Below are 10208 nucleotides of genomic sequence, written 5' to 3'. Positions count from 1 at the left end.
CCAGTAAATAAACATACATGTAGAAGTGGCATTTCCTTGGGAATGGCTGAATGTAAATTAAATGGAGAAATTAGCAACCTAGTAAAAAGGGTCAAACAAAAATGCAAATTAAAGAAAAACATGGATGCAGGATTTTTTTTCTATGCACTTCTACACTGTGTCTATGGCTTGTATTTTTAAAATATTTTTGGGAAAAAGCTGCACAAATCAATATATGGGAAAATGTGTTTTGTTTTTTCTGTTTAATGGTCTGCATCTTTTAAGAAGCTAACCTATTCTTACAAACAAGTTATGCACCATTATAGTGTTGAAAGACCCCCGAGCTGTTCACCAGTCTTCACAGAAGTAATTGTGAATGCCATTTATTTCTATCTTTAGGCCATTTTACACGAAAAGTCTCTCACAGCTAGGTGCTAACAACGGCGATCATTGCAGCTTATCAGTGTGGCCTTGGAACTTTTCTTGCGCTGCTTCTACCCCCAGGGTGCCTTTGTTCTCTGCGCCCACCTCACTCCCCCATGTCCCCCTGGTTCGGGTGGAAACCAGTCTAAATTTGGCTTCTTTTCTTCCAGGGTGGTAAAGATGGAACTTAAATAAGATTGTAGTGCTAAAAGTGACTCCAAAAATGAAGCAAATAGTTCTGGATGTATCACATCCTGCCATAACTGAACAGATTCTGTTCGTTGTTTCTGCCGCTGTGACGCAGATAGAATTGTGGAGCTCACAGCCTCAGCATATCTCGCTTTTCTGGTTTTTAAGGTATTAATTACAGTCTGCCAAGTTCGACCGAGAAACACAGTGTCCTTGCTCTTTTCCGTAATTGCCGTTTCCCATACCAGAGCCCTTAAATCCGTCCTTTCTTTGCAAAGAGCAGTGCTGGCACTACTAAATGCCCGTGATAATTTGCCCATATAATGAGCATATCCAGGTCCTTTTCCTGGGCTGCTTCGCCTCATTTAACGAGGATGCTGAGAAGCAGTTTATCTGCCGCCGCAAATCCTACATCCATGCTGACGGCAACCCGCAAGGCGGAAGGTTGCGATCCTTCTACCACGCCCTTGCCTGCCTGGGCCCCCCCCCAGCAGCCTGACTTTCCACGTCCTACTGCACCGCGTCTCACCGCGCTCAGGCTGCCTATCCGGTGCCGATCTGAGCCCGCGACGTCTAACGTCCAGATCCACTCCGCTGACTCCAAAGCCCCTCTGCCCGCAGGGGTGTCCCTGTTCGGGCGCCAGATGTTGAAAGACCCCCGAGCTGTTCACCAGTCTTCACAGAAGTAATTGTGAATGCCGTTTATTTCTATCTTTAGCACACCTTTTATAGGGTTCTACAGGGTCTGCAGGCAGAGCAAGCTACTATTGGCTAACACACACAGTTTACATTTTTTCTCTTACACACAAGGATATTGTTTTGCTTTACTCTCTCTTCTGCATGAAGGTTTCAAGGACTTTAGCCCTTAATATTATGACTCATGTCAAAGGCTGGTTTGTGCATACAGACCTTTACTAATATATAAAATATAGCAACATTATAGCATTAGTTGGGTTTTCTTTAAGGTTTCCCTTAAACCAAGCAAGTATGATTTGAGATGAGCCTAAGGGATTCCTACTGTAAAAGGAACTGTGGGTTTGGGGTTTGTCTTATGCCTCTGTCCCCACCCTTCTTTTTTACTTATTTAAGGCCAAAAAGCTGCTTGCTTCTTGAGGAGGACTGATGGGGTTTTCTGCTAAAAAAGGGATGTAGGGGAATACTGATAGCACAATAGTCCTTACACTTGTACTTCAAAAATAGTTTAGTAATACTGATTGTAGAAACTGAAACAATTTATTCTTTATGGAGGTCTTTTTTAAAGGCTGACTGCTATGTGCAGAAACTGCTGGATTTGGAATGTAGCCCTTAAGGCATGGGTTCTATAGCAGCATTCACTGTTAGGTGCATGTTTCTGTACATTATGACTGAAATTAACTTAAAATATTGTAGTAGTTTAGATTCGCCAATTTTTGTTTCCCAGCCAATGCACCAAATAATGTGGTGGTTTTTAGCACTAGCTAAAAATCACCAAGGTATTTACTCATTTTTTGCTGTGAGATATGGATTAGGAGAAGGGCAAAACAGGCTTAAAACTTAAAAGGAATAAAGAAGCTTTATTAAAAGGACTACAAGAAATAAGAAACCAGCATAAAACCTCCAGAAAGCTTTTCTCCCCCTACCCAACCTTTTTCCCAACTGACACTTTAGAGACAAAACCTGGGATGTTAAAGCAGTACTAATCATACAATAGTCTTTTTCATCAATCTCTGCAGGGAGAGGAGTTTTCTCTTGTCATTCCATGGAGGGTTTTCTACAAGAAAAGAGTTTTCTCGTGGCTTTTCATTTCCATGATTGGCAGCTGCCCGGAAAAAAACTGCCATCATGCCTTCGATTTTCACACCACTCAGAGGTGTGTTCATGGGCCATGAACTCAAGGGGTATTATTTTAAGGATGAGTTATTCAAAGGCAAAGGTTCTCTTCATCTGTCTCTGATCATCTCTGGGAACAGAGGTTTGCTTCTCTCCCTGGGGCAAAGGGTCTTCAGCTCTCACTTCTCTCTCTCTGTTCAAGCATCTCATGGGATCACAGCTACTCCAACATCTGCTTGGCCTCATCAATGGATACCTTTGCTCAGATCTACAGTTTGGAATACTTCATTCCCCCCAATATTCTTTCATGAATTAAAGGAGTTTTTCAGAACATTATTGTCTATCTCCAGGGCCCTACCAAAAGACTATTTCAGCTTATTAAAGCATCTCATTCTCCTTCTATATGGAGCTTGACTCTTTCTCTTACTGACCTTGATGTTTCATGTTGTCTTTTACGTGTCGATTTCCCACTTTCCTCTCCCTGGAGAGGGGATTAAGTCTGCAGGTCTCATCTGGGTAGTGAAAGAGTTAAATCTGGCCCAAGCTACGAAGGCCTTCATGGTGTCAGATTTCAGCTGTCTCTCTCAGCCTAGCAGCCAGAGGGAGGGAACAGATGGTCCTCGGCCTGGAGCCATCTGTGCCTGCCATGGTGGGGGGGTGAGAGGGTATCAGCAAGATGTCAGCAGCTGTGGCCCGGCCCAGCCTAGGGCCGGGGGCCCCCCTGGGAAGGGCTTCAGCCATCTTGCTAGAATGGGACCTGGAGGGTTTCCCAGGAGGGACCGCAGCAGAGCCCGGGCCCGGCCTGGGGCTGGGGGAAGCCCCTCAGTCTCCATCCCCTGCCCGGGAGCTGCTGGAGTCCGGCTCAGCCCCCCACACAGGCAGCAGGAGAGCGGGGCCAGCTGCGCCAGAGCTCCGATACCTTTCAAGGCTGGAAACAAAGAGACAAGAAGTTCCCAGGCTTTGGTTTAAAAGGTGGTATTCATAAAGGTGATCTCACTTTTCAGGGATCCAAAATGCTGTCAGTTCTCAAAACTAGCTAGCTATTGGCCTGATCTCAAGCAGAGAAGAAACTCCCAGCAGCCTTTCTCAGAGGAAACACTTCCATGGATATTTCCCTTTTTTTCCTAAATGCCAAACTACCACAAATATCTATGTATGGAAAATCACACTATCAAAAGCCAGTGTCCATAAAGGGGACAGAGGAGTCCAGCGATTCATTAGAATAGAGTCCATCAAGGCATATGCCTGCGGGGTATTCTCTCTTGAGGTTTCTGAGGGCGCAACTTCCTTTTATCCTAAGCTCCCGGGCACATGTTGCCCTCTTCCTTTCCCACTTGGGTGTACACAGGCACAGTTGTGGATGCAATCAGTAGAGGCCTCAGTCAGCAGGGATGGAGGAGAAGGCATATTCCCTGCTGAAATCCATAAAGTTGTTTGGGATAATACCTCAGATCTAGAAAAAGAACTCCAGTCTTGGTGGGTTTTAGTTAATTTTACTTATAACCCTGTGACAAATATAGTAACAGCTTTTGTTTTGACTGTATATGATTCATCAGTGAGTTTGATGCATCCAGTTGTGGCTTTGGGGTTAAATCATGAAAGGACCATACTATATCCTTCTGAACACAGAATGTGAGCACCGAAAGTTGAAGTGGTGAACCATTAATTTAGAACCCTGTTTGATGAGAGAGCAATTGGGGTTTATATGTGAAGGTAATGTAAGTAATGATAAAGATACTTGTTTAGATTCAGAGCAAAGCATTTGTCACTTTGAAATGCATCCTATTAATCAAACAACCCTGCTTGTATATACAGGACAAAGTTGTGTCTGCGTTAAGACAGCATGCCCCACTATAATGGTGTATGAAATCATTGTGAATGAAACTCAATTTAACTTGTGCATTTGTAACTGTCAGAATTGAAGGATGTGATTTTTCCTATCAGGCACCTGTCATATCGCATCAACATATAAAGGCAAACTTGACTACTGTGCAAGAAATATTGCCTGTGCCTATAGGGATGAACTTAACTTCAGTTGCACAATTATTGAAACACAATGATTTGAAAGAAATTCTTAAAGAAATTAAAAATGAAGGGAAGAAAACTTTGATTACAATACATTATGACACAGAGACTATACGGAGAGTATTTAAAAGGTTAGAAGAAGGCCTGTCCAATCATTGGTGGGACATGCTTTTTGGGTGGTCACCAACTGCAACCAGTCTGCTTAATACCTTCGTTCACCGAATTGTTGTTTTGCTTATTTTAGTTAGTGTGGAGGAAGCCCAGTACTCTGACAGGCATCCTCCCTGGAGATCTGCCCCCTAAGATAAGACAAAACTGCCTAGTGTGACTAAGCTGGGGACCCCTTCCTGCTTCAAGACCCCATGTTATCTCCCTGTTAACTATTGGTCATCTTATCCCAGTCTCAGACCATTGGTCCCCTTCTGTGGGTGCAGAGGAGCCCGCCGAGCCCGAGATCCTGGGTCTCCCCTGGAGACAAGATACTTCTCTGTAAGAGAGACACAATGTGTCGCTCCCAGGGATCTTTGAGTTAGATATGTTAAACTGTTGTGCCCCGTTGGTGTTCCCCCTTGCTGTCCCACCCTGATACAGGTATCTTGGGCTCCCCCCACCCCTCTCCTCCCCTATAAATATCCCGGGTTTTCCCCTGTTCGGGAGATTAGCTGTTGCTAGCTCCCTTCACCAAAGCTCTGCCTGAATAAAGGTTTGTGCTTAGCGGAACGCTGGACCAGCTTTCTCGTCCCTGCTTCCCATGTCACCTGCCCGCCGCCGCTGAGCTGAGCTGGAATCACTTGCCTGCCCAAAGCTGCTCACACGCGCTTCGGCCCAGCCCTTTTCAGGGCTGCTTCTCTAGAGAAGTTGCGGTGCTCCGGCCTTTCCGTCGCCGCGGAACCCTTCCCAATTCTCCCCTGCCCTATAAAAACCCCAGCTTTTGCCCAGTTCAGGGTTAGATCATCACTACCCCCCTTTGCTGAAGCCTGCATTAAAGACTTTCTGTGGAACGCCATATGATCTTCCCGTCTCTTGTCTGCGTCTACAGGGGTAACCCCTGAATGGAGCTGGATGGGCTGAACAGAGCTGATCACAGAGCAGAAATCACTTCTAAAAGAGCTGATCACCTAAAGCCTCTGCCCATGCTCCTAAGGGTTACCCCTGGCTGGAGACTGCCTGGAAACCCCAGACAGTGGCTCTCCCCCGGGATGTCTATCTGGGTTTATTGCTGGCAGAATCTGGGGGTTGGACAGGCCCCCAGGCCCCAGCCGCAACAAGTTAGTATAAGTTTGATTCTGTCTGTTATAATACTTGTTTGAAATTGGAGAATGCTGAAGCGAGTAGCAGCTTTAACTTCAATATCAAAAGCATATGGTACGGTCTTAAAGGACACCTACTGCACAGCTTTGCTAAGTGAAGAAGAATCTGTATATTAGTAAAAGAATTTACTAACCTTGAAAAAGGAGTGAGGAAATGAATCATGATTTTTGAAGAGTTATGATTTAGCTAAGAAGCAATTTATAATTATCAAGATGTAAGTCAGATAAGCAAATAGTAAATTAATGACTATTAGATGCTTAAGCCAGAGCTAATTGTTATATTGCTTGCTATTATGAGCTTGTTTATAGAAGAAAGTGGAGTGAGTAGACCGTTATAAGAACAGATTGAAACCAGTAAGAACGATGGCCAGCACCTGGACTCTATACCAATCAATCACCAAGCAGGGGGACTTGGATCGTGCCAGAGGGTCACAGAGACCTGATGAAGACCTTCTTGACTTCACCTTTCAAGACCACTGACCCAATTCGAGGCCACCGACCCAAATCAAGAGAAGAATTGCACATGCGTGAAGGACTAATAGCCTCATTTTAATACTGAATGGGGATGGGAGGTGCTGAGGTTATGCATATGTATTGTATGTAAGATTTTGGGAAATAAATAGAGGGAAGAGAACCTTGTTTGGGGCAGTCATGCCTTTTGGGGACAACTACCCATGCTGCCCATCAGTGAATAAACATACTACTTTCTAACTTTAATTAGTTAGAGGGTCATTGTCCATGGTCATATCGGTTTTCAACAATTCACCAAGTCCTGCAGTACCCTACTAATCCTAAAAATTGTCACAGCTTCCCTTCATTTCTGGGCAATGGCACCTCCAAGATTCCCTGGACCCCCTCTGGGCCAACACACCCCAAGCCTTCAGTCAAAATATGCCCCAAACATTCACCCTTTCTCTCCATCACCTGTGCCCTTCCTTCAGACACACCAAGTCCCCCTCCAGCCAGAAAATTAAGTGATTTTGCAATGACTTCTCCTATCACCTCCTCCCATTCTCCCGATAGGAGCAAGTCCTTCACATACTGCAATAACCTAATTCCTAGGGATGGAGTAAATTCATTTCATATCTTGCCCAAATAAGACCAGTGCTTCTGTATATCCCTGCAGAAGAACCATCCATGTCTTTACTATTGTCCCTTCTCCCTCTTTTTCCCACTCAAAGGCAAAATACTGTTTACTATGCTCTATAAGTGGGCATCTGTAGGAAAACATTTTAATGGAGTAAAAGCATGATATTTTAGTAAAAGCCTGTCTGCACAAGCCAGCCTTTGGTATAAGTGACGATATTAAAAGTAGTGTCCTTGAAGCTTTCCTGAAGCAGCGAGAATGAAAGAAAAACAATAGCCTTGTGTACAGGAGAAAAAATGTAAAACAATATGTATTAGCCAATAGTAACTTGCTAAGCCTGCGGACCCTGTCAAACCCTATAAAAGTGTGCTAAAGATAGAAATAAACAACGTTTCCTATACGTCCATGAGGACTCAGTGAATAGTCTGAGTGGTTTCTCAATATCTGGTGCTCCGATCAGGGACCCCCTGCGGGCAGAGTGATTTGGCAGGTCTGTGCTCAGAGAGACACGGACGTGTATCGGTACTGGGTAGGCAAGTCCGTGCGCGGAAGGACGCGGATGCAAACCACTAAGGGAAGCCGAGGGCGGTGGAGTTGAGGAGGGGTCGCTCCCCTCCCCCTGCCCATGGGCTGCCGACATGGAAGTTGGGTTTGTGGCAGCACAAAAACTGTTTCTAAATATTATCGTTAAACGAAGCAAAGCAGTCAAAGATATAGACCTTGAAAAGCTCGTTCTATGGGCTAGAGATAATAGGCGTGGGTGCCCAGAACAATGGAAAGACATAGGAGATTTGTGGAAGTTGTGGAAGAAAAAGATTATTGCCACCTTGGAAGTATCTGGGCCTGGAGATCACTGCGCTGACCGTTGTTCTGCAGAAATTGGAAATTATTAGTAATCCCAAAACCCTAGCGGATCTCCATTTCCTGTGCGGGTCTTTGAACTGGGTCAGAACTTGACTGGGTCTCAGTAATGAGGACCCAGATCCACTGCTCAATTTATTGAAGGGAGAGAGAGTTGCTTTCTCCCAAGGAACTGACCCCAGAGGCAAAAACTGCAATCGAAATACCACAAAGGGCTTTAACAGAAAGACAGGTGCACCACTATAAGCCTGAGCTGCCTTTCAAATTCATTGTCCTGGGGAAACTACCACACTGACATGGGTTGATATTCCAATGGATCGAAGGGCAGAGAGATTCACTCTTAATCATAGAGTGGGTCTTCCTTTCCCACCAATGATCCAAAACCATCACTGAGCCACAAGAGCTGATGGCTCAGCTGATCCAAAAGGCCAGGGTGAGGCCGTGGGAACTGGCTGGGTGTGACTTTGTGTGTATTCACCTCCCGGTCGAACTTTCTGAGGAGGGAAAGCAGTCTCCTGAGAAATTGACCAAGGAGATGTTTGAGCATCTGCTGCAGAGCAATGCTAACCTCCAGTTAGCTCTAGACAGCTACAGTGGACAAATATCAATCCACGCACTGTCACAAAAATTGTTTCATGAGGAATTCCACCTCATTCCTCATGAGAAAATGAGCTGTAGCTGCTCAAAGCTCTTACAGTGTTCACTGATGCATCTGTGGCGTCCCACAAGTTGGTGATAACTTGGAGAGATCTCCAGACTCAGCTTTGGGAAGTTGATGTTGAGTTTGTGGTGGGGTCACCACAGGTAGCCGAACTGACTGGGACGTGAGAACCTTTGAGAAGTTTTCAGAGCCAATCAATTTGGTTACTGATTCGGCCTAGGTAGCAGGGGTGGTGTCAAGAGCAGAGCAGGCAGTTCTCAAAGACATCGAGAATGAGCATCTCTTTAGGTTGTTCTCAAAACTAATTTATTTAGTTTCAACTCGAGAGCATACTTTATATGTGAATGCATGTGAGGTCACATACAGATTTGCCAGGTGAAATCACAGAAGGGAACCACAAAGCACACTCCCTAGCTGCCCCAGCTGAAAGAGTACGTCTTCCAGATGTATTCCAGCAGGCTAAGCTGAGCCACCAGCAATATCATAAAAATGTGCCAGGACTGATTCGTCAGTCCCAGCTGACACAGGGTCAGGCTAAAGCCATTGTAGCCACCTGTCCCAGTTGCCAGGTCCAGGCTGTGCCATTGCTGGGTGTCGGGGTTAATCCCCGAGGCCTTGGGAGCTACGAATTGTGGCAGACATACATCACATACATTCCAAGTTTTGGTCGCCTTAAGTATGTGCATGTGAGCATTGATACATACTCAAGAGCAGTGTTTGCCTCTGCCCATGCAGGAAAAAAAGCTATATATGCCAAAAAACACTTGGTACAAGCCTTTTCAGTGCTGGGGATCCCTAGGGAAATTAAAACTGATAATGGCCCAGCATATAAATCCAAGGAGATCCTAGAATTTGTCCAGCAATGAGGGGTGGAACATAAGACTGGCATCCCTCACTCCCCAACAGGTCAAGCTGTGATTGAACGTACCCACCAGACACTCAAACAAGTCCTAACCAGGCAGGGCAGTGGGGCAGTGTGGATGTCTTCACAGCAAAAGCTTTGCAAAGCTATGTTTACCATCAGTTTTCTGTATTGTTCTTTTGAAAACATGAGTCCCTCGGTGGCTCGGCATTTTAACAGTGGTGATCAATTTAAGTTATCACAGCATCCACCAGTCTTAGTCAGGGACCCAGAAACCTGGCAAACCAAGGGCCCCTATGAACTTGTCACCTGGGGGTGTGGCAATGTGTTTGTGTGTACCCCTTACAGGCCCCTGATGGATACCTCAAAAGCGGGTAAAACCTTTTGTTCTCAAAAACCCAGCCCCAGAAGAAGGTGATGGAAAACAAGTAGCAGTTCCTTCCAAGAGAAGACACCGCAGGAAAGAGCAAGAGGAAACCTTCCTGGCCGCTGATTACTCTCTGACCTGCAAACCTTTACTGTGATCATGCTTTAAAAATGTTTGTTTCTTTTCTTTTAGAGAAAACCTACCTCCCACTCAAACCCATGATGAGCCTTACCTCAGCTGTCATCCTGCTCACGCTGAGCAGTCTGACAGCTGCCTGGATCGTCCCTCAGCCACGACAGAACATCTGGATGACCCTGGCTCAGACACTCCAGCAAGAGAATGTCTGCTTCTCCACTGCAGCAGCAAAAGACCCTATGTCCACCTGTTTGGTAGGAATCCCACTGCAGGCTGGAGACTTTCCAGCCGGGTTTGACACTCCCAGACCTAACACAGCTCTCAAACCACACACCATCCGACCACATGAAATTCATAGGTGGCGGGCTGTAGTGCTTAAGAACACTGTGGAGGAGTGGTTACCAAAACTGCCCAAAGCAGATAAGGAACCCTAAGAATTAGAGCTATTGGGTTCCTCCCAGCACCTCATTGTGTTCACTTATAACTTGCTGTCAGATACT

This window comes from Poecile atricapillus, chromosome W, assembly GCF_030490865.1.
Source record: "Poecile atricapillus isolate bPoeAtr1 chromosome W, bPoeAtr1.hap1, whole genome shotgun sequence".
Taxonomy (NCBI): domain Eukaryota; kingdom Metazoa; phylum Chordata; class Aves; order Passeriformes; family Paridae; genus Poecile; species Poecile atricapillus.
The sequence above is the reverse complement of the archived record's forward strand: the minus strand, read 5'-3'. Positions refer to the sequence as shown.